Source organism: Macaca fascicularis, chromosome 4 (assembly GCF_037993035.2).
Source record: "Macaca fascicularis isolate 582-1 chromosome 4, T2T-MFA8v1.1".
NCBI classification, from domain to species: Eukaryota; Metazoa; Chordata; class Mammalia; order Primates; family Cercopithecidae; genus Macaca; species Macaca fascicularis.
In genome coordinates this window covers 125,899,551-125,927,301 of record NC_088378.1, presented here as the reverse complement: position 1 = coordinate 125,927,301, position 27,751 = coordinate 125,899,551, and the positions used below count along the sequence as shown (strand labels likewise).

At 46.7% G+C, this 27,751-nt stretch overlaps 1 protein-coding gene and 1 non-coding gene across 4 annotated transcripts in view; both read left to right on the top strand.

Moving 5' to 3' along the window:
- Nucleotides 1-27,751, top strand: part of RUNX2 (RUNX family transcription factor 2) — a 243,028-nt gene that overhangs the window by 205,774 nt on the left and 9,503 nt on the right. The window lies entirely within an intron of this gene.
- On the top strand, nucleotides 18,869-18,975 carry LOC123573128 (U6 spliceosomal RNA). Its single transcript, XR_006697877.1, has one exon. It is a non-coding gene; the product is annotated as a U6 spliceosomal RNA (small nuclear RNA).

Sequence of the window (27,751 nt, the reverse complement as noted above, 5' to 3'; positions counted from 1 at the left end):
TGATTGGAATGGATAATTCTACATCAGTACTACATGTTCTAATGGTAAGGGCTAATCCTAGAAAGGACATGCACATGATCACACTTGTCCACTAGACTAGAAGTTCCTTGAGGTCAGTAGCATCTTGTCCATTTTGTATCCCCAGGGCCTAGCAGATGCTCAAAATATGCTGGTGAATACATGAAAGAAGTGAAGTTTGGGTAAGACAGTGTGGAAAGGATGAATAGAAACCCATAACTATGACATGAGAAACCCCTATAGTATATATCTACTTTTACTGAGTTAGGGAGAAAACCTGAGTCAATTTTCCTTGTCTTCTGCTCCCACCCTCCACATAAAGACTGGGTGCAGAGTTACCATTCAATTTTCCTCTTCGGCAACACTTTTTGTATTGTTGTCTACAAGAAATGGAAAAAAATGATGCTAGCCTAGGGAACTTAAAAGTCTTGGAAGGGCGTCAGTTTTGGCAAATTCTAATCCCTAGAGTTGAAAGCATATGTATCAGCCAGTGTCGCTCCAGAAAAAACAAAACCCATGCAGAATAATTTAATAGAGGAAATTTAATATGGGAAATTAGTTACAAAGGTTTTAGAAGAGTTGAAAGAGCAAGCAGGGTAAGGCAAGGCAACCCCAAGATTAGCAATTGCTGAAAACTTCTATTTTCCCTAGGGCTGGAGGAACAAAGGTATTACCTAAGCCCAAGAGCCTGAGCTACCTGCTGAAAGCTGGTTCTGGAGGGAATCCAACTGGTGGTGTCTTGGATAGAGAAGTCTCAGCCCCTAGTAGGGGTGGGGTGTGAAAACCTGGCTTCTCTTTTCTGCCCATTCTCAAATATGCTGCCCATGTTTCTCATTGGCCAAACCAAGCAGGAAGCAGTGGGGAACATTGGTAGTGTATAGAGGTCATCCTTCTTTGAATATAGAGAAGAGCTGGGAAATGGCAGAGTCTGGATCTTAGAGCTTGTTCGCAGATGTCCAGCACAGCATCCATCCATCCATCCCCAACACTCCTGCTGACTCTCCTGTATGGTGTGAACTTGAGGGAACATGGGTGCACTCTGCTTGGAAAAATGGTGGCCCCTTGGGAAGGTTATTCTGAACTATTCTCCTCCTTCTTCCATATTTGGCCTTTCTTGGAAAATATTTAGATTTCTTACTGAAGCCACTAAATCCCCAAACTAGCCTCACACTTGAGACTGAAACTTACATGAATGGAACATCTTTCAGGTAGCTCCTCATTAAATAAACACTTGACCAGTAAGGGGACAGGCTGGGTGCACTTTGTTTGTCCAGTCTTTGCTTCTTCATTTGCCCTCACTAGTGGGATGGAAGTCAGCAGGAGGGATTAGAGAGGACTGGACATGTGCTGTTGGATTAGAATTCAGATTCACAGGTCTGCTAAGTCGTAGTTCACAGGAAATGAGGCCAAGCAGATCTACAGGAGAGAAATAGGGGAAACTGAGAGGCCCACCGAAACCACGGATGCCATTTTACATGCCTTCTAGGCTTCCAGGGGGTAGACTCCCGGTTGGGGACCCATTCCGTTTGGAGATCCTGTGATCACATAAGTAGTCAAATGTCCTGTGTCAGTTAGAGTTTGATCAAGGAAGCTGAACCACTATGAGACACAAGGTGAATGAGGTCTTTTCTACAGGGATTATGTTTTACACAGTTACGGAAGCTGGTGAGGAAGTCTATGGAAGGCTATTGCCTCATCTGGTGATGGGTCTGTGGCCATTGCAGGTCCCTAAGATCATCAATTGGAAAGAAAATGTTGGATATGAAGTGGGAATGGCCAAGGATAAACTGGAATGCACCAGCACGAAGCATTGAAGACAAACTGGAACCCACGTGTGTCACTCATTGCCTTAGTCCATTCAAGCTGCTCTAACAGAACATCTTATGTTGGGTAATTTATAAACAATAGAAATGTATTTCTTTCAGGTCCGGAGGCTGGGACACTCCAGATCAAGGCACCAGTAGGTTTGGTGTCTGGTGAGCGCTTGTGTTCTGTTTCATGGGTAGTGCCTTCTAGTTGTGTCCTCATGTGCTCCTTTTAATCTTTTTAATAAGGGCCCTCATTACATTTGTGAGGACATAAGGACTTCCCCACAGGCCTCTCCTCTTTCCACCATCACATCGAAGATTAACTTTCAACCTATGAATTTGTCAGGAGACACCAACATTCAGACCATAGCACTCACCTCCTTGACAAAGCAATTGGTTTGCAGAAGCAGGTGTCCTTCTCCATAGAACTGAGCACATGCCTGGTTCAGGACCCAGAGGAGCTGAAGGAAGAAATCTTATAGGATCTGAAAGAGCCACAGGCCCAGCTTTGCTGTCTTCCAACAGATGGGCAGTGGACGAGTAGCAGCAATTTAAGCTAAAAAGATGCTTGGAGCCCCATACCTCCTTATCAGCATAATGGAGGCTACTTCACTTTCATCTCCTAGATCCCACTCTAACGTCTCTTGTAGCCAACCCTAACTTAGAATTATACAAGCAAGAGAATTCTGAGAATTCTAGTTACAGTTTAGCTAAGTCAACTCAGGACAAAGCCAGCACATGTTGCAAGAGAGCTCGGAAAACTAATGATTGGAGGAGAGATGCCTGTTTGGATACAGAAATGAGCTTTCATCACCCCTGAGAGAGGGAGCTGTGTCTTTCAGTTCTTGGTGATTGGCAGCAGTAAAGCTGGTGGCCTCCTCTCTGGATGGTTCCTGCACTCAAGGGAAGCCAGGAGATCTATAGTCCTTGGAGACCTGGGAGGGCCCTAGCTGACCAGAGACTGCCAAGAATTGGCATCTCCAGGATGTGTCTCTCTCAGGCTTAGGGAAAGGAGAACCTCTTTGGGCCACCCCAGCCTCTCTCTCCCACACAGATATAATCACACCTCCTTGAGAAGGCTGTTGTGAGAATTCATTCGTTAATGCTGCGGAAAGGGCTTTGAAGGTGAAGAGTGCATTGTGAATGCTGTTATAATTGTACACAGATGACTGAATCCGGACTGGTGGCATTTTGCTGACTAATGGTAGAATTTGTTGGAGTTGGTGGTGACCTTTTCTTCCCATTACATTTCTAAATATTTTGCTTGTCAACTATAAACAAGCCCATTCCAAAACAAAAATCAGACCTTCTATTGATGCTTATAAAATTGTACTTGTTCTGTGGAGGATTTCCGGTTTCCCTCTTTCTCCCTCCTTTCTTTTCTGTTAGGCCAAATGAGGTTTACTTAGCTGTCTGCTTTCCCCTAGAGGAAAGCCTGCTGAGAATTGAACACACCATTTCTTGTTTACCTTCACATTCATTTCTGACCAGGTGGACAGGATGTCAAAGCTTTTCAGGGTGGCAAACATATTACAGGCATGCATTGTTATAAATTACCATCAGTGGTGGACCACATATACAGTGGTGGTTCCCTAAGATTATAATAGAGCTGCTCTATACAGGTGTACTATTTTTTTTCTCTATTATACTATATTTCTACTGTGCCTTTTCTATGTTTAGATTTGTTTAGATGCACAAGTGCTTACCATTGTGTTGTAATTGCCTACAGTATTCAGTACAGTAACCTGCTACACAGGTCTGTAGCCTGGGAACATAGGTTATACCATATATCTTAGGCATATAGTAGGCTTGCCCATGTAGGTTGTGTAAGTGTATTCTACGATGTTCGCACAATGACAAAATTGCCTAAGGACACATTTCTCAGAACTTATCCTGTTAAGCAATGCATTACTATAGCCAAACATTTAGATTCCCCTTTTTTTTTTTTAAATAACTAGAGAATTGGCCTTTCCTACTGCACTTCTGGCATCATGTTGGCAGCGCTGCTGTTTGTATCTCTGTCCTTTTTTTTGAGATGGAGTCTCACTCTTTTGCCCAGGCTGGAGTGCAGTGGCACCATCTTGGCTCACTGCAATCTCCACCTCCTGGGTTCAAGTGATTCTCCTGCCTCAGCCTCCCAAGTAGCTGATTACAGGCATGCACCACCACGCATGGCTAATTTTTCTATTTTTTAGTAGAGATGGGGTTTCACCATGTTGGCCAGGCTGGTCTTAAGCTCCTGGCCTCAAGTGACCCCCCTGCCTCAGCCTCCCAAAGTGCTGAGGTTACAGGTGTGAGCCACCACACCTGGCTTTGTATCTCATGTCTCTCTGAACCTTCATTCGTTTCTTTCTTGTCCCGGTTGCTTCTGTATTATAATTTTGAAGTGTGTAATAAGGACAACAGGTTGTAATACATACTTATAGCCTCTCTCCCCACTTCCCCTTTGGAGGAAGGCCTTTAATTTTTCAGTCTCTCTTATATTGGTTAAGATAAGATGAAAAGAAGAAAAGAGGAAGAAAAGCATTTCAAATTACTAGAGAGGCCCAGTTGACACACATAATAAAGAGCTGAGCCAAAGAGGGGAGCAGGGAGAGAAAAATGAAAGCAGGCATGATGTGGGCTTTCAGGAGAGTGTGAGAGCCATGGAGAGGGAAGGAGTAAGTAGTTTTTAGGGGAGCCACTGACAGGTGTAAGAGAATAACCATGAAGGATATCTAAAGAGAGTTGGATTAGTCTGCTGGGATTGTCATAACAAAATGCTGCAGAGCAGGTAGCTTAAACAGCAAAAACTTACTTTCTCACACTTCCGGAGGCTGGAAGTCCAAGATCGAGAGGGCTGGTTTCTCCTGAGGCCTCTCTCCTTGGCTTGCAGATGGCTCTCTCCCAGCACGGCCTTCACTCTTCACGCGTGCCTCCCTGATGTCCCTTCTTCTTATAAGGACTACAGTCATATTGGATTAGGACCCCCTCTCTAATGACCCTAATGACCTCATTTTACCTTGATTACCTCTTTAAAGGTCGTAGTTCTAAATACAGTCACATTGGGGATTAGGGCTTCAACAAATGGATTTTAGGGGGACACAATTCAGTCCATAACAAGAGTTTTAAAACTATTTTATTATATGGAACGTATGTCCTCCCCTGATTTGGTGTTTTCTAAAAAGAACGAGAAAGGATTTAAATAGCTTTCAATTATATTTATCTATCTTTTCTGTTGAATTGCTTTTAACACAGCACTTCACCAAGCCTGGGTCACAGGGCCTCTGGGTTTATATGTGCTACATGCAGATTCAGGCAACTCTCTGTTACCCAATTTCAACTAATTAGAATGTAATAAAGTAGACTTGATAAGGAAATCAGAAGGAACCTAATTTAATCTCTCATTTGTAATTCAAAAGACCTCTTAGGAGTTTACTTATCCCCAAATATGAAAATTATGTCTATGAAAAAAATCCAGCTACAGTTTTGTTGTTGAAAAACACAAACGTCATGTAACACATTTTTTGTAGGTATAATCAAGTATCTATAACCACATGTAGCTCTATATAGTTATAATGCAGATTTTCTTTTGCTATTAAGAAAAAAAGAATTATAGCCTCAACTCTGCTAGTTTCATTTTTGATGATCATCTAAATGAAACCTGTCATTTAGTGACTGCAATTTGGAAGTATCAATAACTGTTTGAAAATAAGCAAACCACAATCTGGATGGGAGAATAAAGCCTGTCCTCCAGGACCGTGGTCTGCTTCTCTGATTACTGCTTGGAGCTGCTACAGATTCACATAATGGCCCCTTATCCAGTGCTCAGGGCAGTGGCTATGAAATCTGGAGCACATTTTGCAGAGGCTGCAGACACATGTTGTATGTCAAACATACAGTGGTTGTCAAGATACAGTTCTAAAGTATTGGTGGCCCCACACCCTCCACGAGATGTGTCAAGAGCATAGAGAAGTGCATGTGGCACCTTACATGGTGGGTGCAAACAGATCTGCAGTCACTGGACACATCTGAGCCACTGCATCACCTTGAAGTGGTTATTTGCAGGGTCTAACCTCAGATCATCTTGCTGAGGAATGGCACAGAGCAAATATGTTAGAGTGGAAGAGAGAAAGAGAGAGAGTGTGGGAGAAAGTTCTGTGAGGGGTATAAATGGAAGAAGATATGAATGTCTTATTTATTCAGGGACAATTTCTAGGTCAATCAAATCAATGCTGTAATAAGGCGAATCTGGTGCCTACTCATGCAGTAAGACAATAGTGAGATGTGGGTCCAGTTTTACAAATGCCATAGTAGTGGGTCCATATTTCCCTGGGATGGGCCTTTTTTAAAGCCATTATTATTTATAATTCATTTACATATGGAAGACGATGGTTCCTTATGGTTCGAATGATACAAATCTGGGCCTTTAAAGCCATGCATGATTTATTTGCACAGGGGAAATCATGTTTTCTTTGGAGCTTTTCAATGGAGGCATAATTACAGTGTTGCAAATACAGTGCTCTATTTAAGGGTCTGTCAGCATTTCCATAATAAACCTCTATTTTCAGGAGTCCAGAACATTTCCAGAGAGAGAGAAAGAAATCCTTCTAAAATATAAGCTTGCTGGGTCCATCCGGGGACTTTATTTTTAATCCAACTCTGTCAATGCATTTGCAACCAGACATTTTTCTGTATTTGTGAGGTGGTGCCAGTCATGTGCCAAGTGTCGCTGGACCCTGACCAGTGGGGCTTCAGCTTTAAAGCAGGATCTTCCTGGGAAGCAGCGGCACGCTGGGTGGCTGGCCAGCTCCCTTTCCAGACCCCAGTTGATTGCCAACTTGCATCTCAGCTCGAAGAAAAGAAAAAAATGTTTTTGCTCTTGCTTTTTCTTTCTTCTTTTTTCTGTTTAACTTAGGCATAGGCTAACTTGGATCTTGAATAATAATAATATGAATAGGAACATTAAGCCTGATTTGAGTGCCCGGTATGTGCCTGGCATTTTACAGATACTTAATTTTTAAACCTTATAACAATCCTGCAAAGTAGACATGGTTATTCTTGATTTTTAGATGATGAAAACAGACCGAGGGGAGGTAACTTGCCTGGCAAAGAACAGGACAGCAAGATTCGGGTAACTAAGGCAGTAACTGAGATAGCCCCACGATGGGCTCCACAATCTTTTGGGAGGCATCTCTCAAATTGGAGCAGCTCTTTTAGAGGGAATGAGCCTAGGAAAGGCGGATGGACTCAGAGAAGACAGAGGCAAGACATAGAAGGCTGGTGGGAACTGGCCAATCAGGAGAAAATGCCTTGGAGGACATTTAACAACCTCCCAGAGTATGGTTTCATAGGTAAGTGTGACTTGAGTTAAACCTGGATAAAAATATGTGAAGTTTTCGGAGGCTTGCTATGTGGCAAGCTTACACTTTACATGGATTATCTCATTTATTTCCCCATTTTACCAAAACAGAGAATGAGTTTTTATAGAGATTGGATAAAATGCCCAGGATTATATAACGAGGAAGTGGCAGGGTTCCCAGGTCTGGAATCTTGGTTCTTGACCATTATGCTTTATGGCTTCCAGGGAGCCAGTCTCCCTCCTTTTGGAAGGTACAGTGTGAATGGAGACAGGAAGTTGAAACTCAGGATCCTCCTGCTTTACGTGGGAGATCCTGTCTCTGAATTGCTGATGGATTGTTTCCAGGAGTTTGTGTGTTGGCATTTAGCAGAAGGAAAAAGGTAATATACACCCCTCTGGCACAGGGAGGACAAGGGACAGGCAATGGAGGGGAAGAGACCACCCTCCGCACGGCGTTTGCAGCCAACCGTGGGGAAAGTGTTTTGTAAACTCCTGATCCCTCGTGGGTGGTGCGATTTAATTCTTTTTCCTTCTCTTTTCTGGGACTGCTTTTGGGTTGCTAGTTCCAGCTGAGACTAGAAGTGGTAACACACAGCCCAGGGAGCGGCAGTAGAGGAAAGAAGGGTTTTCACTAAGAAACTTTTCTTCCTTCTTCCTGAAGAAAAATCAGGTAACGCTATGGGGGATATTGCTTACTGAGGTATCTTCCTGCTGTGGAAGCTGGGGTCAGGGCTTCATGTTTAGAGGGAGAGACTCAAATTGCCTTTAGAAGGAAGGATGCACTTACCTTACGGAAAACGACTCTTGGGGGCTGCAAAATCTGTTCAGCTGGAATTTACTGAGGTCCTTCTAAGGGGTCTGTATTGGGCATTATTCTCCATAAGGGAAAGTGGCTTGACCGGCATGGAAAATCTGACTCAAGTTAGTGTTGGAGAGAAAATGGTAGAGGGAGGTCCCTCCATGCCGCCAAAACTTCCACACTAATTTGAGAGATTACCACACTAGCCCTACTGAGAACAGGAAGTGAACTGACAAGTGTCTATTCAGCATAAGTACTATTCATTTATTCAGTCATTCATTCATTCAACCAGTATTTACTGAGCATCTACTATATGCTGGGCACTGAGATAAGGAGCTGGGGATTCAATGGTGAACCAGACAGATGTGGTTTCTACTCTCGCAGAACTTAAAATCTAGTTGAGGATAGAGTCATTAAGCAGATAATCACACTGATACTTAAATAATTATGACTGCGATAAGTTCTTTAGAGGAAAATACAAGGTCCTGTGAGAACAGATAAAGGAAGGACTCAGTCCTTTACAATGCATTCAGCTGCAAATAACAGAAAAACGCAATCAATAGTGGCTTGCCTAAGTAGGGTTTGTTTTTTTCACATAAGTCCAAAAGCAGGCATTTGCTGGCATTGGTTCAGTGATATCAAGTCTCCAGGCCCTTTCTTGCCTCTTCCATGTCATCCTCAACGTAATGAATTTCTACCCATAGGCTTGTATAGCCTCATGGTTACAGAATAGCTGCAGCAGCTCCACTTTCAAAGACTGGAAGCACAGGGAAGGAGGTATACTAGAGAACTCTTTTCTCTAACGTAATTGTGTATCATCAGCAGCAACATTTCTTTCCCAGAAACCTTTCAGCAGACTTTCTGCTACATTTTATTAGCCAGAACTGAGTATTTTTTTTTAATGAATACTACAGAAAAGACAAACTAGTCAGCCATGATATGTGTATAATGACAAGTAATATTTGTGGAAGGCCTTATAAGCCACACTTGTGTGTATTAAGTCTGCTGATTCTTACATCAATCCTGGGAGAGAGACAGAGCAATTTTTCAGATGAAAGCATTGGAGCTCAGTCGAGGGACTTGCCCAGAAACACGTGGTCAGTCCTCCTCCAGCTAGAGGTCCTCGTCTCACCCTTGGGTGCTTGCATCACCAGGTCTCTGCTGGCTTTGGGAGAGTGGGATGATCCTGAGCCCTAAATGCTTAGATTCCTAAGGGGACGTGAGGGTTTGCTCACTGAGATGTTTGCTTAGAGTGTCGAAATGTTGATAGTGTCTCTCTGATGTTTTCCTGTGGCTATCCCTGGGATTCAAAGTCACATGGTAAGAAGGAGACCAGCTGGGAAGAAAGAAGCCTTCTTCTCATGAAGTCAGAATCTCACAGTGGAGCCTTTGGGGTCCTTACTTGCCAGGATATAAAAACAGGTATAGAAAATCGTGCCTGCTGATGGAACGATGACCTCATTTCCAGAGGACTTTGGAAATGTTGATTTTAAATGTCTTTGAGTAACCCTCCCCATCCCCTGGCACCTCACCTGGGCAAAAAGCAGTGTGTTTAACATCTAGGATAAATGAATGAACATTTAAACCACAGATTCTCATGTTATTTTGAAGGCACCAAAAGAGGCAGGCTGCCAATCACATGTGACATCCTAGTCTGCTCCCCCCAGCTCCCAGCATGCAGTGTATGCCAAACACAGTGTATGCCAATCACAGCAGGTCATGTCCTTGGGTCCTCAGGTTGTTTTGCTCTCCTCACCTCCCTTGCTGCCTCTTGTATCTGGACTCTGAGGTTCTTGGTTGTCTGTTGCTGGGCTGGTTGAAAGTAGAGACAGACCTGCTGGCTTGAGACCATCCTATGAAAATCAGGACGGGCAGGGAGCCCGGAGACGCACCAGCGCGGGGTTCTGCATCCCTGAGTTACGCCAGTGGAAACAAGAGTCCTGTACCCTGTGCTGGAGAACGTGTAAAGTTGACACCGTTTACCAGATGTTCCAGTGTTTTATGAGCTTTACGAGGCCTTCTGTTAAGTAACACTTACTTTAAAAAAGTAAAGCTTGCCTGCTCTGAGTGGAAAGTTTTTGTCTTTTGTTTTTTTTTTTTAAATCTTTTGGGTGAACTCTGAGGCACCTGTTTGCACAGCAGAGCTCTGGCCTGTGAGGGGCTGCTCATGGTGAGTGACAGGCAGGGGAGAGGTATGTGGCAGGCAACCTGGTACAGATTTTAAAAGGCCAGAGACCAGAGGCCCAGGCTCCTGGATGCAGAAATACACATGCAAACAGGGACCCAGATGTGCCCCCTGTTGCTTTAATACAATAAATATGTTCCTGAAATGTTGAGTACAAATCACATATTTTTGTAGCCCCAAATATTAATAGGCTATTTCTTTCTTATGCTAGGAATTGTAGAAACAAAAAATTACCATCTAATTCATTTTTAGTGTACTTTGGAATTTTCAAAAGATAGATTTGATTAACATAACATCCATTTTCATCACATGCTCTAGAGTGCAGCATATTACAAAGTGGACATTTATCATATCTGGTGTCTTGAAGATGTCATTCAGGATGGTGAACAACTGGCATGCATGGACGGGCATGAAAAGTTCAATGCAGAGCGCGGCAAACCTACTCAGGTGAAGGTCAGGAAGATCAAGATCTTAAATAATTTGATGAGAGAAAGTTAGGAAGGAAACAGTCGCTCTGTGGAAGCAGAGAAGAGTTCTGTTCAGTAGTGTTGAGGAGAAGCCATCGAGGAGGCTGGAAACCTGGTTTTGTACCATCCTGTCCAAATCACTGCCACACACAGACAATGGGGCAATGGGGCAATGGGATGTGTCAAAATCCACACAGACCCCTGTCACCTTATTATCCAACTTAGTTTGGGGAGGAGGAGGAGCAGGAGGAGGAGGAGGAGACGCTGTTTGTCTCGCAAGTATATTTTGAGTGCAACTCAGTTATGGCCCAGCAACCAACCAACAATCTTTATAATTACGGCAGCACATCAGTGTCCATGGGTTAGAGGTTACATGTGTGGATCTCCATCCTTGTCTCTACCAGGGTCCATTGTCTAAAATCAATGACTTCAATGGGAGCAGGGCTTTCACTGGGCTCTACTGCATGTGGAGAGAGCAGAAAGGAGCTAAGTGTGGAAGGAAGCACCTCAGGGAACACTGGTTACCTGGAGCAGGAGCGTTGAAAAGGGGAAGGTGGGACATGAGAAAAAAAGATCATGGAAGAGAGAAATGTGTGCACTGTATTAAAAGACAATATGTGTGATATCCCATTTATATAGAAAATGTATCTATGTTCACATATATAAGGAGATGGATGAAAGGATGGTTATCAAAATGTTGGTGATGATTAGCAGGTTAGTGGGCTTTAGGTTAGCTTTCATTTTAAAAACTATTTTCTGCAGTTTGAATTTTTTTACAGTGTTTATTATTTTAAAATCAGAAAACAATGAAGCTACTTTCAATGCAAAAATAAAAAAAGCAAAATAACACAAAGACAACACCCTGCATTTCAGAGCTCAGGGTGTCTCTCCTCCTCTCTCCCCATGAAGCCTGGCTGCATACTGGAAATGTGGCCTCCAGGAGAAATAAAAGAGGATGCAAGACATGGATCACTGATGCCACGGCTGGGGTTGTGACGTCTTTCTGAAAAACCAGTTGTTGGTTACCAGGTGGATATCTCAGAGCATCAGCACCATCCTTGTGGAAACTAAGCTTGCAGATGCCCCTGTGATCAGAACGATTGCTCATATTTTTGCTTTCCAACGGATAACTACCAAGAAGGCACTTATTGTCAAGTAAAGTTAGGCTTGTTAACTTCCTGCAGCAAGGGAGAACATACCCCAAGGACCCATCTCAGGAGGATGGAATGGGGAGGGGCATTTTGTAAGTTTTGAACTCACGCTGAATGATGGTAAGGTATCTCAGCAACTTCTGAGGCAGGAGGAAAGAGACAAAGCTGAAGAAGTCATGGGCAAGGCAACCTCTAAAAAGAAGGAGAATTGTTAGTCACTTTGCAGCATGGTGTGGCTTTGGGAGAAACACTGATTTTTGTTGGCCTTGCCTCAGGCCCTGTCAAGTCTTTCAGGGATGTTTCTGATGACCAGCGGGCTGATTTTTGTTTTTCCTCCCTGGGGCCCAGGGCTAGCTGTCATTGCTGGAGAAGTGGTTAGTGGTGGTGAGGGTGATGGAGGCTGCGGTGTCTACAGTCCTGGCTGGGAAGGGTCAGGGTGGAATGCATGGAGCTTTGGCTGCTGCCCAGGACTTCATCCTTCATGGTGTTTTCAGGCATTGGAAGCCTGTGGAGTGAGGAGAAAACTGCTCATCAGGTTCCGCAGGGAAGGTCCTGTACCCACTGACATAGAGGCTTCTGGGGACAGATGCCCATCAAACCAACTGAAGATGCCTCCAGGCCTCCTGATAGGTGTTCGAGCCCCACCCCTGCTGTGCAGAGGCTGGGAAACTCCTCAGGAAACCTGCCTGACTTCCTCTGATTCACTTCATTTTCTCTATATCTCTGTTTTCTCTTCTGTGAATAGAGGAAAATCATATCAACTTCTCTAAGTAAAGGCAGGATGGCTTCAGGGGCAACCCAGATTATGTTCTCCAAGAACTTCTGAGTTCAAAGAGAAAGAGGATGCAGAAATGTATGAGTCTTAATGTGGGGTGAGCTCTTATTCCGTGGACAGAAACACACAGTGGCCCCACTGACGATGGCATCTGCCTGCCTGACGTCCCTGTGGAGTTACAATGGTGGCTGCCGCTTACTTTTCTTCCCTCCCTTTGCTTACCCTGAATGACAACCCTTCAGGATGATACCCCTGAACTGTGGTTTCCTCCTGTCTCAGACACGCCTCTTTTTCTCCCTGTTCCTGTGGTATCCACCCCTAAATTTGCCCTGGCCTCATTCTCCCCGGAGAAAGGTGAAGGGTAGGAGGCAGAAGGGCCCAGGATGGAAGGTCTCTGAGTCTTGGTCTTCTGACTCAGGCCCTGAGGCTACCTCTGTGGCTGCCCAAAGTGACAGGCGCCGCCTCCGCCTTAGTGGCCGGCCTGGACTCACTTTGTCGGCAGAGGGTCAGGACTGGCCCTGTAGTCTGTTCATAGGACCTGGCTGTCACCCACAGGCAATTCATCCTGACCGCGTCTGCGACTGTGTGTGGAAAACAACAGCAGTCGTTTTATAACAGCAAAAACAACAAGCACACACCAAACGGGACAGTCTCTGTGCTCCCAGGTGGTGGGAGGCAGATATGGGAAGGAGGACACATTTTCCTGCGATATTGAATAAGATGAGCAGTGGTTATTTTGGGCCAGTCTCCAGCAAGCACTTGGAGAGCGCCTCAGAACTGCAGATGAAGCCCCGGATTGACTTTATTGGGTGATTTCAGCACGGCCAAATATTTGTAGTGTAAAGAAATCATAAAACGTGCTGGTGGTCCAGGAGCTGGATGGGGTACAGTCTGTGCATATTTGAGATGACTGTGATTTGGTGACAGGCCTGTTTGATCCCTTCACCTAGAAATAGGTTAGGATCTGTCACAGAAATAAATTAAATGAAGATGGCTCGGAATCCATTTCCTCTGCCCGTCCCTTTTCCTCCTTTATCTGGAGAGATCAGCATTTTTTTGGCCTCCAGGTGCGATTTGTACTGAATGATCACAGTTGGGCTTTCTCTCCTGCGCTGGGAGCCTGAACGGGTTTCCTTGCCACCCGCCTGCTGCCGAGGACAGGGCTCCCTGTTAGTGATTATGTTCGCCGTTTGTGTAGTCTGCGGCATGTGCAGTAGAAGGCTGATCAGTTTGCTTTAATTAAGCTTCAAAAGGGAACCCAAGCCTCCATCTTATCTCCTGTTTGCTCCTTAATTCCTTTTCCACGGTCCCTGCTGTAGGTGGGAAATGGAGCCTGTGGTCAGATGGAGGGTGGGACCCTCACGGTCTGGGTGAGCCTTGCCTTGAGAATGAGTTTCTCTGAACTTCCTCCAAGGGAACTCTTTTCGAATGTTCTCTGATTTCCACAGGGAGCTAATTGCCAATGACCTTTTTTTTTTTAAAAAAAAAAAAAATCCTCTTGGGTGTTTCTCAGTGCAGGAAGAAGGGGTGGTGGGGAGGAGGAGCTGCGGCCGGCTGGCACTGGTGACCCACCGTCTGAGAGCTTCTAGCAGGGGGCCAGCCTCAGCAGGCACCGTGGAAAGCCCTCAGTGATGCCTGGTGAAAATAGGTCCCCCGTACTTTTGTAGAATTTTCCTTCTAAATCTAACATGGGGGCCGCAGCAGCAGCTTTTTGTCCCAAGTAATCACCGGATGGATTTTTTTTTTTTTAACCAGCTTCTGTGCTCCTCAGAAGGAACATTCGTAACCATGCATTCTTTATGTGGTCTTCGATTAATAAACAGGAACCCACCTTTCTAGACCGATGGGGAAACAATTTTTTTCTGTTTGCTGCTTCTGTGTGTAGGGTCCATGAATGGGGGCTTTGAGAACTTGTCCTTTCGTGGCCAGATATCAAAGTGCTGCTCACACATACAGATTGACCGCCTCAAGGTGCGGCCCCGGCCGCCGCCCGCGTGGCCGCCCACTTCACTTCCACGCTGGCCGCCTGGTCGGGCCGCAGGGCCAGACTTGTGATGACCCAGTTTTCTTCCCTGGGATGAACGCCGACCCACCAGGAAGAAGGGGGAGACCACCAGCAGCCATTCTCCACCGAGTCCTAAAATAACCATATTTATATTGACTTGTATGGGCTCTTTTTTGTGGCATTCCTCTCCCATTCATATCCCTCTGGGAAGGGAAAGTTCATTTTTAAAGATTTTATGGCCTCACGTTCTTCCCTTTCTTTTCTTTTTTCCCCCTCTGCTCCTTTCTCCTCCTCTCCCCTCCCCCTCCCCTTTTCTCTCTCCTGTCTGCCCTCCTCTCTCCCCTTCCCTCCCTTCCTCTCTCCTCTCCCCTCTCCTCCCCTTCTCCTTTCTCTCCCCTCCCCTCTCCTCCTCTTCTCCTTTCTATCCCCTCGTCTCTCCTCTCCTCTCTCCTTCCCTTCTGTCTCCCCTCCTCTCCTCTCCCTTCCTTTCCCCTCCTCCCTCTCCTCCATTCCCCTTCCCTCCCCTCCCCTCCCTTCTCCTCCCCTCCCTTCCCCTTCTCTCCCCTTCTCCCTCACCTCCCCTCCTCTCTCCCCTCACCTCCTCTCTCCCCTCACCTCCTCTCTCCCCTCACCTCCTCTCTCCCTTCTGCTCCCCTCCCCCCTCCTCTCCCCTTCCCCTTCCCTCCCTTCCCCTTCTCTCTCCCCTCCTCCCCTCCCCTTTTCTCTTCCCTCTCCTCCCCTCCCCTCCATTCTCCTCTCCTCTCTTCCCTTCCCTTCCCTTCTCTCTCGCCTCCTCTTTCCCCTCTCCTCCCCTCCCCTTTTCTCTTCCTTCTCCTCCCCTCCCCTCCATTCTCCTCTCCTGTCTTCCCTTCCCTCCCCTTCTCCCTCCCCTCCCCTCCTCTCTTTCCTCCTCTGCCTTCCACTCCTCTCTCCCCTTCCCTCCCCTTCTCCCACCCCTCCCCTCCTCTCTCCCCTCCTTCCTCCCCTCCCTTTCCTTTCCCTCCCCTTCCCTCCCCTCCTCTCCTCTCCCTTCCTCTCCCCCTCTCCCCTCCTCTCCTTTTCCCTTCTTTCCCCTCCTCCTCTCCCTTCCTCTCCTCTCCCCTCCCTTCCTCTCCCCTCTCCTCCTCTCCCCTTCCCTCCTCTCCTTTTCCCTTCTTTCCCCTCCCCCCTCCCTTCCTCTCCTCTCCCTTCCTCTCCTCTCCCCTCCCTTCCTCTCGCCTCCCCTCCTGTCCCCTCCCTTCCTCTCCTCTCCTCTCCCCTCCTCTGCCCTCCTCTCCTCTCCTTTCCTCTCCCCTCCTCTCCACCCTCTCTTCCCTTGTCCTCCTTTCCCTCCCCTTCTCTGTATCTGCCCTTCTCTGTTGTCCTTGGATATTGTGTCCTTTCTCTCCCACATCACAGACTGGGGTTCTCCCAGAGTCTTCTTCCTTGTGCTGCCTCAAGCACTGAGCTATGACAGTTTTCCTGGGACTTCAGGGAAAGGAAGCAGGCAGCATCAGACTGGGGAGTAGAGATCAGTCAGGTCCCTCCAGACAGAGCGGCATGTGAAGGGCTGGGACTCTGTCTAGGATTCCTGAAGCTCGAGATTAGGCTGGTGAAGACGAGAGCGACAGCCAGGAAGACAAAGGGCAGCAGCATAGTAACCAGAAGTGTGTATTCTGAGCATTTTGGTAGTACTGGGTCCTCTGGAGGCCTCTCCTTCCTGGCAAAGGCATCTCCTGACCTTTGGCTTCAGTTTGATTATGCTGGGAACCAGCTTCAGAGTGCCTGTGAGCAGCAGCACTGGCCGTGGCCATTGACTCAGAAAGGGGTGAAGAGGCAGGAATGTCCCCATTCTGTTCCCTCCTCCTTCCTCGCCTTCCCCCCGCTCCCCAGTTCCCCGACCCTTGTTCTGCTGTTTTACTCTAGAAGACCCTGTAAGGAAGATAGAGGTATGGTCACCTGGGCTAGAATCTTGACGGGTTAAAAGTAACACTTGCTCTGCCACAGTCTTCCAGAGCTTCTCGAGAAACTCTTTGCAGAGGTGAGTGGTGAGGAGACCCTCAGGCGTAGTCAGGACAGGGTTTGTGGCAGGAGAGGGGCTTAGGTTGTCTTTGCTGTGATTCACACTGTTCATCGTCCAAGGTGAGGCAGCTCACGGGGCTCTCACCACGACATCTGCAGCTGGAATCGAATGAGGTGGGACCTTTGGGTCTCCTGTCCCTGCATATGTTGGCAGACAGGGAGAGTGTGGGTTTGATCTTCATAGGGAAGAGATGCTGAGTGGCAGGAATGGGAAGTTTTAGGAAATGGTGGAGGGACTAGTACTCAGCTCTCTCACACTCCTGCCCCCAGAGCGCCCTGAGGCCCCTGGCAGACACGCTGTGGGTGGGATGGGGAGCCCTTGTGCTCATGCTGCAGATGAACACACTGAGGCTCCCAGTTGCAGCATGACTTGCACCTTCAGAGTGCTGGTGGCCCCCAAGCCGTGCTTTCCCAGCTGCTTCTTCCACCCCAGGTACTCACGCCTTTGCAGAGGAAGAAACGTGGGTGGGCCTGCAGTGCTGGTTGTGATTCTTAGCAGCCCTGATGGTTGCCTAGGGGATATCACCTGCCCGAATCTCACATAATTCTTACTCCTCTTTGTAGGGACAATGTCAATGGGAAATGGGAGGAAATGATGGGAGTATACACTCTGGCCGCAGCAGGGCTGCTGTGAATGGCTGTAGGCTTAAACATCCTTTGCACAGGGTGTGTTCTGTTTCTGGAAGCTTCCATGCTGATGGTGCCCTGTGGGAATACCCCACCCTGTCCTTGGCTTGACCCGGACAGTCTCCCTTCTCCTCTCCTCTCCTCATGCTCTCAGGCACCACTCTCAGGAAGCGAGAAGACTCCCCTTTCCTTCCCCTGATTTGAAGGAAACAAAATTGGTCCATGCCATAAGGCAGTTTGGAGACTTCTTGATAAGGGCCCTGTCACAGGGAACACCAAGCTGAACCCCCAGGGAGCCAGGAGGTGAGAGTCAATTACTGAGGAGCTTGAAAGAAGTGAGAGCAGGTCCAAGAAAGCAGGCAGCAGGAGGGGAAGGGCTGTAATTAAGTAGCCACAAGCCAAGGTGCTGAGTCTGTAGTTTTTAGGCTTTGAAATACTTCCGTTGTGCTAATGCAGGTGCTGCTGGAGGTGAACAACTGAGGGGTGTGGCTTTTTATGAGGGGGACCTTATTGTGAGAGGAGTAGCTTTGGATATCTCTTCGTTAGTCCATGGCTGAAACACCCCAGAGTAAAGTCTCAGAGTAAAGCAAGTCCTCCACTTGTCAAAGTGACAGTGGAAGATTCTGGAAGATGAGGCCAATTCTGCTTTTCTGGCTTGAAGGAGGGCAGAGATGCTGGTCTCTGTGAAGGGGTGGTCTATCCAGGATCCTCTGCTGGGCACTGTCCATAATTCCAGAGTGGAGCCAGCCCTGGAGGAGCTGGCATCTCCTGCAGCATTGGTCAAGGGGATGTTTGCCTTGCCTCTCAAAATATTCCTTAGGAAAGGGGAGTTTCAAATAAATTTGGAAAACTCTACATTCTGCCTCTCTCTCGGATGTTTATCATGCTCTTTATCATATTAAGGTCCTCAGAATTCCTAGGGGAAGGAAACCATTTAATTGTGTTCAGCTCAGCATGTTCTAGCATTAGTCTATCATGGGACCGAATTTACATAGACCCTAGGAAACAGCCCCTAGGAAACCCCCTTTTAAAAGTGAAATACTTCTCTGGTTTGGTTTTTGTTTCCGCAGGGGTGAGTAAAACACTTAGGGAGGGGACTGTATCACTGTATGAGACACAGTCCCTACTCTCCTTTTGTTGAAGAGGCAACACACAGCTCCTCAAACCCCCAGATAACCAACCAGCCTTGAGAGGAAGGTATGGGGAGAGATTTGTTAAAGGATCCAAAATTACAGCTAGATAAGAGAAATAAGTTCTAGTGTTCTGTACCAGTAGTTAACGATCATATAGTTTCAAATAGCTAGGAGGAGGATATTGAATATTCCCAACACAGAGAAATGGTAAATGTTTGGGAAGGTGGATATGCTAATTACCCTGATCTGGTCAATATACATTATACTTATCAAAACATCATCATGTATCCCATGAATATATATAATTATTATGTAGCAATTAAAGATAGAATTAAATTTTAAAAAGAAGACAGTAAGTTGCTGGGGGTAAGGAGCTAGGGCAGGCTGAGGGTGGGAGTGGAGACCAGTAGGAGAAGAGGGAAAAAGAGTGAATGTTGGGACTGGGGAGAAGCAGGTGAGGTAGAGTAAGGAAGGAATGAGAGACAAAGAGGGCCCAGGGTGCTTGCTTCTGCAGCACATATACTAAAATTGGAAGGATACAGAAAAGATTAGCATGGCCCCTGTGCAAGGATGACATGCAAATTAGTGAAGCCTTCCATAATTTTTAGGGGGAGGCGGGGGGTGGGGAAAGTGAGGATGGTTAATGAGTACCAAAAGGAAAAATAGAAAAAATGAACAAGACCTAGTATTTGATGCTTGAGGGGAGGGATACCTCCTTTTCCATGATATGGTTATTATGCATCACATTCCTCTACCAAAGTATTTTATGTAACCCATAAATACATATACCTACCATGTGCACACAAAAATGAAAGATTACAAATTAAAAAAAAAAAAAAGAGCCCAGGTGCAGGAGGAAGGCTGTCTGGTTCTGTCCTGTCCCAGGCTCAGGCCCACTTTACCGCTCCCTCACTGGGTTCTTTTGGTCTGTGGGGAGCAGAGAAGTAGGGCCCTGACTGACAATTATCGGGTGAGGGTGGTGTGGGGGTGGCAGCAGCTGTTTGGTCCCTGTGAGGGGCCAGACAGCCAAGAGTCAGTGCTCCTTCCTCCTCTGGGGACACTCCCTCCCTTGCAGTGATGCCAGGGAGGTGCAGGGTCAGTGGAAGGGGGTTCCTCTAATCTGTCCAGGTCCATCAGCTGAGGGCAGAGGGCAGAGGGAATGCGACTCTGGGCCCCATTTTGTAACTGGCTGAAGTCTGACAGCTCACTGCTCAGAGGTAGAAAACAGAAGAAGAGAGGTGTGGAGAAAGGAAAGCAACTTTATTAAAATACTGGTGGTTAGGGTATGGCCAGACTCATGCCTTTGGAAGATCATTCCAGCTTTTTAGGCTGAGGGAAGGGTTTTAGGAAGAAAAAGGTGTGGGAAATAGGCAGGAGTAGTGGCAAGCACGTCCATGTGTCTACTCTGTGGCCATCTCAGTAATGACTTGTGGGGAGGTCTGATTTGCATCATACTGACTTCAGCCCAGCAGTGGGGGCCTCACTGTTCCTAACTCTTCTTGAGTGGGAGGATCCTGCAGCTGGGTCTTTCTGCCTGGTTTGTTTCAAAGTTGGTCCCTGGAATTTCTAAGCAAGCTCATAATTAGACAAGCGTGTGTGGTTCATGGAAGAGCCTGCTGGGAAAGGAAGATGCTAAGAGTTTCAAAGTCTGCCTCAAGGCTGAAAGCAAGAAGGGAAAAAAAATGTTTAAATGCATCTTGAGGCTGAGATACTGGGTTACAAAGAATTCATCACCTGGGGCCTATCTTATGCTCACAATCTCCACGGCCTCAGGACAGGCCTGGGGCCCGAGAGTGCCACGTGTGAAGGCCATGTGCATCCCTGATCTGGGATGCCTTTCTGTGTGCCCAGGGAAGGATGTGACACATGCAGGCATGCCTGGCCTCCAGGCAGCACCTGTTTAGGGACACAGCTGCAGCCAGGACAAGGGGCATTCTTGGCTGCTGCTGCATGGCCACAGTAGCAGCTGCCTGGCTGTTTTCCCGCATTTCGGGTGTGACGCTGATGTTGGGAGGTCCTAGTGGGGAAGAGCCACACAGGGCCTCCTGTGCTCCTTGGTCAGCCAGGCTCTGTTCTGTCACCATCACCAGGCCTCGACCCACATCAGGCTCGGCTTCAGGGAGCCTCACTCAGTAACGCGTTTTGGCAGTTGGTCCAAGAGGTAGAGCAAATTTTAGAGCCGGGGCTCAAAGTCAAATTTATTTCAATTTATGAACGTGTATATGAGGGTAAAAAGAAAAGGTGTAGGTGGGGAGCAAAGGCAAGGGAGAGGAAGGGAGGAGAGACGAGGAAGTACCCAGGTGGACAAGGGGCCACCCCAACCAAGCAGCTTCCTTTCTCATCATACGGATTAGGGGAGAGCGAGTTCTGGCTGCATTAGAAAGAAAAAAAAAAGGAGAAGTAGAAGAAGGATTTTTTTTTAAAGGTAAAGAAAGCAGGCCAAGAAATTACTTAAAGGCTTTCTGAAGGCCTCATAGTTCATAGTACTTGTTCCAAGTTATATAAGACACAGGGGAAGAGTTACAGGAAACATATGACAACTAAGCAGAATTCCACTCTATAATAATATTTTTTTCTCAAATAACTTCTTTAATCCAAGGATCTTAAAACACTTCACAAATTTGCAACAATTAAACCTCATGGCATAGCAGTGGGAAAGAGTGTTGTTTTGCTCATTTTATGTATAAGTGAGCTACAGCCCAGAGCTTTTGAAAGAAAATGTTTCCAGAGCCCACCAATGAAAGTGGCCTGGGTCTGGGTCTCTCAGAAAGCCTGGGCACCAACTGCGTGCATCCAGGGAGCTTCTGCTTCGGGGAAGCCTCTCCCAGCGGCCTGCACCTCGATAGGCAGACAGCAGATGGTAGAAAATGGTCGGCTGGGAAAACGAAAGGCTCTGCCGGCTTACAACAAATAAAGAAGCAAATGCACAAATAAAGAAATAATAAAAATATATAATAAAATATAATGTGTAATAAACATTTTTAAATAAAAATGTAAAAATTATAGTTCACTAAAATTTTACTCCTCTTTGCCTCATTTTATTCCCCTTTTGCTGTTATATGTACGTGAAAAAGCAGCCATTCAGAATGGTTTTTTTTCCCATAATGAGAAGGAAACTGGGGAGCTGTGTTTTTTGGGGGTGGTGAGACCATGGGCCTGTGTGCGTGCGTGCGAGAGGACAGGGGAAGTGGGAAAAGGGGAGAAAGGCCTGTGGAGAAGAGGACAGTTGCCTTCCTCACCTTGGTTGAAAGAGCCCTGGAAAATACTGATCCTACTTTTCCTTCAGAATGGTAGAAAGTATGAGAACTCTGTTGTGGCCTCAGGAACCAGGTCTGGCAGGTGGCACAACATGCCAGGCTGGCAGCTACAGTGGGGAGAGTGGATAGTTTGACGCCAGCACAGCCGGGGACAGCAGAATAGCCCACCTGCCCCACCACCTCCATCTGTTACTTGGACAGTTGACATCAGCACACAGGAAAGGCTGAGAGGAGGAACAGGGCCTTTCTCCTCAGCAAGCTTTTCCTTCAAGTTGAGCTTTTCCTTCCCAAGTTGTGCTTTCCACAACAAAGGATGCCTTGACCCTTCCTGAGGGTCCTGGGCTAGAAGGTGATAAAGGGCCTAAGGGGTCGGAAGTGCCGTGTCCTATTTTCCTCAGTGCCTGCAACTCACTTGATGTCTTTTCCCCTCAGTTTCTGCATTTGAAAGACAGGAATAAAGATATTCACCTCTAAACTCTCACGGATATTAGAAAATCTTCTCTTTCTTTCTTTCTCTTTCTTTCTTTTTCTTTCTTTCTTCTTTCTCCTTCCTTCCTTCCTTCCTTCCTGACTTCCTCCCTCCCTCCCTCCTTCCCTCCCTCCCTCCCTCCCTCCTCTTTCTTTCTTTCTTTCTTTCTTTCTTTCTTTCTTTCTTTCTTTCTTTCTTTCTTTCTTTCTTTCTTTCTTTCTTGACAGACTGTCACTCTGTTGCACAGGCTGCAGTGCAATGGCATGATCTCAACTCACTGCAACCTCTGCCTCCCGGGTTCAAGTGATTCTCCTGCCTCAACCTCCCAAGTAGCTGGGATTACGTCTGCCCGCCACCACGCCTGGCTAATTTTTGGTATTTTTAGTAGAGTCGGGGTTTCACCATATTGGTCAGGCTGGTCTCAAACTCCTGACCTCATGTAATCAGCCCGCCTTGGCCTCCCAAAGTGCTGGGATTACAGGTGTGAGTCTATGCTATATTCATAAAAGACTTTCATTTTCTTTGGCCCAAAGAGCTGAAGCTAGTGAACCCCAACTATGGTGATACCAACAATTCCTTGCTATTTGATTGTGTCCAACATTTTGCAAAGTGCTTCCCAGAATCTGCTCCCTTTAACCCGGGTTGAGGCCAGGCTTCACAGATATTTAACAGTCTCATGATAGCACTCCATTTGTTTTAATTCAAAGATCTATGGAAGGATGTCATTGATTTCCATTGAGCTTCTCCCCTAAACTCTTAGGGGTAATTCTAAACTATCACTAGCAGAAACTGGTCATGGCTGGACTCCAGTGGCCAGGATAGCCAGTTCTGGTAGTCAGAACTCACACAGGAAATTGTAGTGAATCTACTTTGTTTGAGTATTTCAGATGGGTTGTCAACATTAATAAAACTGCATAGCTAGTTCTACCTATCTGGCAGCCCAGTTCACCTGGACCTCTCAGGGGCTGTGTTAGGGTCTCAGATCTTGTCATGGTGAATCTGGGCACTGCTTCTCCTTTCTTCTCCATTCCTCTCCTCATCACCCCCTCCTCCCATTTTCTAAATGCCAAAAACATAAAGAGCAACGGAATCATACAAGAGAGCTTAATTTTGAAAGGAGGTGAGCTGCATAAACAGGGATCTTTGTGTAGTTCTGGAGAATATTAATATTCTGATCAAGTTTGTTGTAAATGTATTTCTCTTATCTCCTCTAACCTGGGGACAGTACAGAGGGAGAGTCAGGGAGTGGGAGGGGGCCTTGGGATTTTTGCCCAGGGTTACTCAGCAGGGACATGGTTTTCCTGATGTTCCAGAAGGGAGGGGAGTCCACTGCAAGCTCCACCATGTGTCCCAGTATATCATGTTGACTCATGACCAGATCTTGAGAAAAACTCACAGAAGTCAGGAAATTCCTGGCAAATGCTCTCATCTCACCCTCTGCTAACCCTGCAGGGAGAGCATAGGTAGGGTCACATCGGAGGACGTTTTTAAAAGGAAAAATCAAAGCATGTCTGTAGCTTCTGCATGCCTGTGGTGGGACAAAGAGTCCTACCAGGCCTGGCTGAAGATGCGGAAGCAGCTTCAAGCCCCAGTGACCAGGGGCAGCCAGCGCTGGTCTGTTTCTTCTTCTAGATGTTTATTTCTGCAAAAGTTTTTCCCCCTCTCCTTGGTGTTTTTTCCCCATGGGGAGCAGCATCTTTCTTTTTGAGCAAAGCCAAATGACCAAGGCACCCCCACCCCCTTCAATGGACAGGGCCAAATTTAGAGTTGGGGTTGCTCATTTAAGCTTTGTATATAATTGAACCTGGCACAAAGGGTTATCATTAGGAGGAATGGCATGAAATGAAGGAATGGAAAAGCTCAGACCCAAATTAGAAAAGATGTCCTGAGGGAGAGACACAGTGGCAAGGCTGGGAGCTCTGGTCTCAGAGGAATTCTTAGGAGAAAGGACTGGGCATTAAAAGTGCCTGGATGGGACAATTAGGGAACTGAATATGGCCCTGCCATCTCTTGGGATTCTTTGCTTCTAAGCGCAAGGGGGTGGTGGTAAGAGGTGGCAACAGACACCAGAGGCATCAGTTGTTAAGAGCCAGCGTCTGCTCCCAGGGCACCATGGAACGCCGAGAGAAACAGGATTATCCTCTTACCAGATGTTTACCAAGTGTGTTCAGGGGTAGGCAGTGTTACTTTATTCCCCAGGCAAATGGAAGGTGCTAGAGGACTCAGCCAGTTCCGCTGCCCTGCCACTGCCCTGCCACAGACTTCCTGAACATCCTTGTGAGAAACCTTGCTGTCTATTGCTTTGGGGAACGGAGCCATCACCTCCCTCCTCTCCAGATGGGGCATCCCCCTGCTTGGTTGCTTAGTGTGGGTTGGGGACTTGGCAAAGGGACACCATGGAACAAACCAAGGAGGCTTTTTCTCTGAGGTGCCTGTCCCGGCTGGCACATCTGTCACCCTTGGCTCCTCCCGGAGGTCCTGGAGCTTGATGGTGTGAACAGGGCCCAAGTGAACCCCATGTGGCTGGGCGCAGCTTGCCTGTTCACCCTGCAGGATCACTCCTCCTACCTGCCTGTCCTGGCCATCCCCCTGCCCTCCTGTTGACTCACATGGGAGCTGGCAGCAGGGGGCTGCGGTCGTTCCTGCTGCTCCTCGCCAGACTGTCTCTGCTCCCCACATTCCTGGTGGTGTCCTGGCTCCAGGTGACCCCGGCTTCTAATATTCTTGGGTTTGTTCAGACTATACAGCTGGTCCAACTCTGAGCTTCCTGGCCTTGTTAAAGCCAAAATGCCGTCTTTTACTACCCCGCTCTTTCCATCAAGTTCTTCAAGCAGCCCGAGTTTTACAAGCAAGATGACTCTTTTGGTGAGCTCTTCCTCTGGGGGCAGGGAACCTGGGTTTCAGTAGGGCCTGGACTGGGCTATATCATTGTTATTTTTTTTTTAATGGTAGTTTTACAAAATAAGGTTCAAAGGTGAGTGAGCCTCCAGGAGGAAGGATTAAGTGGGTTGACTTGGGAGCTGTTCAACCCTGGAGGCATTGCTAAGGAACAGAATCTATTTTGCATTTCGTTTTGTGAGCCAAAGTCAGTTATGGCATAGGAATAGCTTTCTCATGCTGTCTCTCTCTTTCACCATTCTACAAAAATATTCATGCCAAAGAATATGCAGGTTGTATAAACATCCCTTCAAAAAGCACATAAAGATATTATATATAGTCACATGTGTCTCCTTCCAAATGGGTGTGTTCCTAGAGATGCATAGAGATATCTTTCACACCCTATATGTAAAAAACAGCCAATTTAGGAATTGGCAGAGCAACCTTGCCTAAGTGAGTTGAAAACTTTGGCTCAGGGCTCTCCAAACAATCCCATAAAACCCATGCTTGCTTTTATTGAATGGTGATGCATGAAAGACCAAGGGTGGCCAACTTGAATGAGGGCAGGAGCCAACGTTCACAGGATTGTCATAAAGGGTGGCAGGAAAGTTTCTTTTTATTGAAATTCAATCTATTCCTAGAAAAAAATGTCTTCTAATACTGGTTGGCTGGATGTCATTCTTACGTTCCCTTCTGCTGTAACATCATTTGAGCTCATCAATGTTCAAGATATTACTTTTACATTTGGTCTTCTTGCCTCCAGCCTCACCCCATCCATTTCAGCCTCCACTCCACTGGCTGCCAAAGTAATCTTTTTAAAAGGCAAATCAAATCTATTACTTTCCTACTTAAAACCCTTTGGTGGCTCCCCATTGCCTGCTAAAGTTTAAATTCCTTAGCTTGGTAGACAAACTCCCTCAACCTTCTGTCCTTGTTACCCTTTAAGCCATTCCATGAAGTCCCCCAGCCCCATGCACGCTCCACTCCAGCCATTTCAGACAGCCTTTGAGGCCACAGTCTTCCAAGCCTCATGCATTTGCACATGCAATTTCCTCCCCAGGCATATGCCCTGGCCATATGAGTGGAACAGTGATAGCATCTGTGGTCAGAGCAAGGGGGACAGGAGGATGATGTGGTAGAGTGGGGGGTGGCACTTTTAAGTAGGGTGGCCAGAGAAGCACACTTGAGAAGGTGACTTTGAGTGAAGGCTGAAGAAGATGAGGGAGATAGCATGCAGATGTCTGAGGGAGGAGCATTTCAGGCAGCAGGAACAGCAAGTGGAAAGGCACTGAGGTGGGAATGTGCCTGGTGCCTTCAAGGGATAGTTGGAGCAGGGCGAGCAAAAAAGGGATGAGGTGTCTGGAAGCCTGGGTGAGGACCACGGGGCTCTTGACCCAAACGCTGGCCGGTGTTGCCAGTGGGAATGAGTGACCTGAGCCAGCAGCTTGACTGTGAAATGCTTGGAGGTTGCAACACTTTGTTTATAATGCAGATGAGTGTAAGAGTGGTTCTGAAAGTGTCAGGCTCTAGACTTTACTTTCTCCCAACCTGCATCCACACAGTCTCAGCAAAGCCATTTTAGTAGAATTTGACACCCTGATGACTAAAAAATCAGACATCTTTGAGGAGGCATTCATGTTTAGTTAGGGTTCAGGGCTGGGTAAGTAATCCTCATCCTCAGGGGCCTCCTGGGGTGCTTAACCCATACCTGATCTATCATGTTCTCAATATCAATTTGTTTTATCAGCTCTTCCCATTCCCATTGTATAAACATTTATGGTAATGCCATATATAGATCTTTCAAGTGCTTGGACAAAATTGTGAATTAAGGTGTCATACTTCTCCTCCACCTTTTTATTGTGGTAAAGTATACACAACATGAAATTTACTATTTTAACCATTTTTAAGTATACAGTTCTGTGGCCTTAAGTACATTCACACTGTTGGGCAAGTATCACCAGAACTTCATCCTCCCCAACAGAAGCTCTGTATCCTTCAAGCACTAATCCCTCATTTTACTTTCTGTCTCTATGAATTTGACCACTCCAGGAACTTCATACAAAGGAAATCATACAATATTTTGTGTGCTAACTTTTGTGACTGGCTTATTTCACTTGGCAGAGGTCTCCAAGTTTATCCATATTGTAGCATAAATCAAAATGTCCTTCCTTTTTAAAGCTGAACAATACTCCATTGTATGTTGGTGACACATTTTGTTTATTCTTTCATTTATGGATGGACACGAGGGTTGTTTCCACGTTTTGACTCTGGTGAATAATACCGCTATGAACGTGGGTGTACAGGTGTCTGGTCTCACTTCTGTCTCTTCCCTTCTTTTAAGGTAGTCTTTGAGCAGAAGCACCTCTTGGCTGCTTGAACCCATCTGGATGGCTGCCCTTCTGACTTTTCCTGACTTGGCTTTGTTAACTCAATTGATGATGAAGGCTGTTTCTGATGAGCTCAACCCTCAGCCTCCAGAAAATTAGGCTCTGAATGATATATACAGAAATAAATGTGTGATGACTTTCCTAATGTCACTCTTTGGGAAATCACTAGCACTGCTGGAAGCAGAGACTAGGGATTTCCCCAGGGCTGGGCCTTCTCATTCTCAGATGGTGGCCCCTCAGGGGTCAAGGCCACAGAAGATGGCCAGTATTCAGCCTGGGGGAGTCAGTGGGCACATCCCAGCCAGGGCTCCTGGACATCTCTTTGGAGGTCCTGGCCCGCTGACTGCAGCAGAGCCTGGATGAAGCCAAGGCCGTGCTTTCAGCCACCCTT